At 50.9% G+C, this 4638-nt stretch overlaps 1 long non-coding RNA gene across 1 annotated transcript; it reads right to left on the reverse strand.

The window, feature by feature from the left end:
• Positions 1–1385: 1385 nt before the first annotated feature.
• LOC119096211 (uncharacterized) lies at positions 1386–4055 on the reverse strand. Its single transcript, XR_005094033.1, has 4 exons — positions 3990–4055; positions 2013–2127; positions 1679–1777; positions 1386–1429 (listed from the first exon to the last, which is right to left on the reverse strand). It is a non-coding gene; the product is annotated as an uncharacterized LOC119096211 (long non-coding RNA).
• Between the last annotated feature and the right edge of the window lie 583 nt (positions 4056–4638).

Here is a 4638-nt window from a genome sequence, read left to right on the forward strand (position 1 = left end):
GAAGCCCTGCCGTGTCGTACTGTGAGCCGGCAGGACGTCCCGCCCGCACGCCACCTCTGCCGCGTGGGTCCTCTGACCCTTGCGGTGCGGCATACCGCGTCCTCGCCACCTGCTGCCCCTCCCCCACACACCAACACCACCCGGACCGGGCGTAATCTGACCTCGATGTGGGTCTGGCGGCCGGCGGCCGAGCCGTCCTCGACGTCCGAGTCGGGCGGCTCGGCCGGCAGGTACTGGTAGTACTCGGTCTCGGTCAGCATGCACTTGCGGTGGCGCACAGCCTCGTCGCCTGTCGGCCGGACGTTCCGTCAGCGGGGCAGAGACGGCCGCGCGCCGCGGCCGCGCGGGCGACAGGGGCCGGCGGCGCTGGACCGGGTACACGCGGCTCAGGGCTGCATCCGCCCCCAAGACTACAGCTCGCCGCCGCCAACCCGGCACCGGGAGAGTCTCGACGCGCGGTCGGGCCGCACCACACGGCATCTAAGCCCCTTTTGAATATTATCTCGTCAACAAACATTATCTTATCGATGGCCACCAGACGGAAGCGGATCTCAATGGCGTACGCTGCACGGATGTCAACTGCATCGTATCTCACGAATCGTGTAGCGTAACCATACCATGGAAAAGCACAGCACTGCGCTGAATAAACTGAACAAAATCGATGAGGCATTCAAAGAATACATTCAATTTGCTATAGTGAGATCAAAAGGTATTGCCACCTCTTGCAAAGCATATCAACACAATCAACTGGATGGTAAAACCATCATGACTAATGTCACTCGTGTTTGTCACTCGTGCTCGGCAGTCCTTTGCTGGTAGGCACTTCCGACCCACCTTTGCTGCAGAGCTTGGCCTGCAGGCGGCGACTCTCCGCCGACGGGGTGAACTCGGAGCTGGACTCTGGGCCGCCGGCGTCGGCCTGCGCCTCGGGCCGACCGGCCCCCGCCTGCCGCTCGGAGCGCGAGGCGTTCCTCTGCCGCTCCGGCCGGCTGGCGTTCCTCTGCCGTTCCGGTCGCTCGGCATCCGGCCGCGTCTCCGGCCGGCCGCCATCAGCCGGCGCCTCCGGCCAGCCGGACTCGGGCCACCCGGCGCTCTCCCGCCTGGCCGGGCGCACGGCCTCCGCCCGCCGCTCCTCCGCGTCGGCGGGCTCGCCGAGCCGCGTGGCGCCGACGGCATCGGTGGGGCCCGGCGCCGGCGGCTCGGGTCCGGGCGAGGGCCGGCCGCGGCCGCGGCCGGCACGGCGCGGAGGCGAGCCGCCGCCCTCGTCGCCGCTCGTCTGCGTCTCGCGGCTGCTGCGGCCGGCCGGACGAGGCGGCGAGGTGGCCGAGTCGACCAGCGCGGCGGCGGCCGGCGGCGCAGAGGCCGCGCCGGCCGGCGAGCGGGCTGGCACCGACAGACGCCGCTCCATCCGCTCCACCTTCTGCAGCAGCTGCCGAGCAGGGTCAGGTAAGTTCAGGTCAGGTCAGGTCTGAGACAGCTGCATATGATATGTTCAGATCGTCAGGTCTTACACCTCTTGAGCTTGTACAGTGCCAGTACAGCAGTTTTGTGTCAGAAACATCAGGTGTATCTGTGAAATATATCTGAAAAAGATGATTCTTCTATTTCCCCACACTGCTTGTGCTATAAATGCATGCAAATGCTACCAGAGCACTTTTAAATCACATCCCAAACTTACCCTGTCATTTTCCCGCCTGAGAGCCTTGACCTGGGTCTCCCGAGAGGCAGCTTGGTCAGCCTGATGCTGAATCAGGTCCAAGTGAATGGAGAGCATCTCCTGTAATAGAAAATAGGGCATATTGTACATGAAGTCTACATCTATACAGAACTTGATATATTCTTTACTTTAAGCCTGTACTTGATGGAACACCATAAAAGCAGGACATTAAGCACCTTAGTAGACCAGCATACCAAGAAGTAATTTCCACTGGGGAAAATAAAGGACAATGCTGAGCGATATGATGCCAATCTGCAGCACTTGTCTGATGTCTGGAGTCAAGGACCCAATTCACCTTCAGCTTCTTGATTTCCTTCTCCATCCTGCACCTCTCATCTGGACCCAGTGAAGTGGTCTTGCAATTGACTGCATAAACAGACATCCGGCTCCTCAAGAAGCTTCTGCAGTTCCTAGAAGAAAAGTCACCACAGCTGTTAGCTAGCAAAGTCAGGACACACACACATGGGTCAATCAGTTGGCAGCTGGGGCCACACTTTAATTTTGTTTGGTATCTGGAACACATCAGCGCTTGATTAGTTGTTAACCTGCAATTTATTCACTGGCATAAATGTCCTCTATTGGAATTTAGTGCCCATGGGTATGTGATACTAAGACATAACAGACATCACAAACAGACATAACAAACAGACATCCGGCTCCTCAAGAAGCTTCTGCAGTTCCTAGAAGAAAAGTCACCACAGCTGTTAGCTAGCAAAGTCAGGACACACACACATGGGTCAATCAGTTGGCAGCTGGGGCCACACTTTAATTTTGTTTAATATCTGGAACACATCAGCACTTGATTAGTTGTTAACCTGCAATTTATTCACTGGCATAAATGTCCTCTATTGGAATTTAGTGCCCATGGGTATGTGATACTAAGACATATCTGAGTAGTTTACCAGATATATCCACCAAAGTGTGTGCTTATCACTTCCCACTAGTTTGATTCAGCCTTATGCTAAGCATCTAAATTATGCTTCTTATTAAAATTCAAGTAAGGCCTCAACATTGATCTTATTGGCAGGTGCAAATGAAGATGCTGCATATATATATATATATATATATATATATATATACATCCAAAAGAAAACCACTATTACTGAATCAAATGATACAGATGCTATTGGACCAGGGGACCAATACCCCCAGTCTGTTGAGTCTCAAGATAGTATGGCAAGGTGAATTCTCTACAAAAATTACAACCCTGCACCTTGGCTAGCCTGATCAGACTAGTTGATGACATTTTTCAACCCAATTCCTTCAATACTTTAGTCAAATTTCCTTCCTGTTGCCCTGTGTTTTAACAGAACACATCATCATTCAATTTACTTGCCATTTGTGGTAGCTTAAAATGTTATTATCTTGCTTATTATGTTGCACATATTGGGAAAAATATTACCACATAATAATCAGAATATGCAATGTATCAAGTAAGTCTTGCAAATTATTTTCCTTCCAAAGCCACCTTATGAGTATGGCATTTAGTAATCAAGTTTATCTCCATGAAGCAGCAGTCCAGATTGCTATATGTAAGGCACCAAATTCTGGTGCACCCCTGATTGCAATTACCATGAGAGTGCAAATCAGAATAATAAATTATTTTTGGTCTTCTTCCAAGCTCCCCTGTATATCACCAAGTGTCTTTTCTTCACATACTAAGGACTTCCACACAACCATGAAATCTGCCTGTATCCATAATTTAAATTGACACTCAACCTTATCAGGCTAAGATACATATGTGCCATAGCATCAGTGTCACCACAGCAAAGTATCACTGGCAGAGTGACAATGTCAGTCTTAAATCTAGCATACAAACACATCCTTCATATTTTAAACCTCAAGTGCCACATAACATGATCTTAGAACACTGCTTGATTTTACCTGATGTTATGGTATTTCCCTCCCTGTCTGAACAGACCAATTAATTTGGATGGCCAACAGCCTATCACAGATCAAGACCTCTGATTATGCATTCACATAGGCATGGCAGACACACACACACACACACACACACACACACACACACACACACACACACACACACACACACACACACGCACGCTATGAACGACATAATACTCCTACTATTATTTGTCATACACGCGCACACTCAACACAGATCACCCTCGTTTGAAATGTTTGGAATAGAAGTCACGAGTGCAGAAAGAACAGAGTGGGCGATGCACAGCGAACGCCTATGCAAATAACGCATTCACCCCGGGGTCGAGAAACCCCGGAAATGAGAAAAATAGAACTGAACTAAACCCACCACCAAACGCGCCGTCCCACATTACCCAAGCCTCGAACATATAACTCGTACAAGCCAAGTATGAAGTAAGGGAATGTGGCGCGGCTTTCGATCTGGGCATTAACCAGCCTCGGCATTGACGCTCCCCAAAATAGCATTTTGTGCGCTTTCCTACGTTACGTCACTGGTGAAGGTGCTCGCCCGGCGAGGAGTCCTCGGGAACAGCAATGGATCCAAAGTTGAAACCGAAAACGGCAACATTCTCCCAGAATGTTGTGTTGTTTTGATTTATATTGCTCAGCACTAAGAGTACTTCGGATCTCGTCAGCGGAGATACGACAAGAAAGCATATTTCGGGTTGTGTGGCGCGGACTGCTGTGCTGTCGAAAAGGCTCTTATAGTGGTCGCTAGATTTTTGTCAGACTATTAATTTTGGAGTTCGTAGAAATGCTTTTCTGCTACCATTCACTGACTAGCCGAGCTGGTTGCTTTTCTGCAGCACTTAGGTCCATCATAGGCTGTTCAAAATAGGCGGGGAGCACATCGAACCCCATTGATCATTTCACCAGTGATGTCAAAAGTGCGCTGCCTCCACAGAAAGTAAACCTGGTGAAGTTTCGAGTCGCTGACGTCTGCTCGCCGGGCCGAGTCGTTCTAGTGGACGGTGCGC

This window comes from Pollicipes pollicipes, unplaced genomic scaffold, assembly GCF_011947565.3.
Source record: "Pollicipes pollicipes isolate AB1234 unplaced genomic scaffold, Ppol_2.1 Scaffold_4295;HRSCAF=5057_pilon_pilon_pilon, whole genome shotgun sequence".
NCBI classification, from domain to species: Eukaryota; Metazoa; Arthropoda; class Thecostraca; order Pollicipedomorpha; family Pollicipedidae; genus Pollicipes; species Pollicipes pollicipes.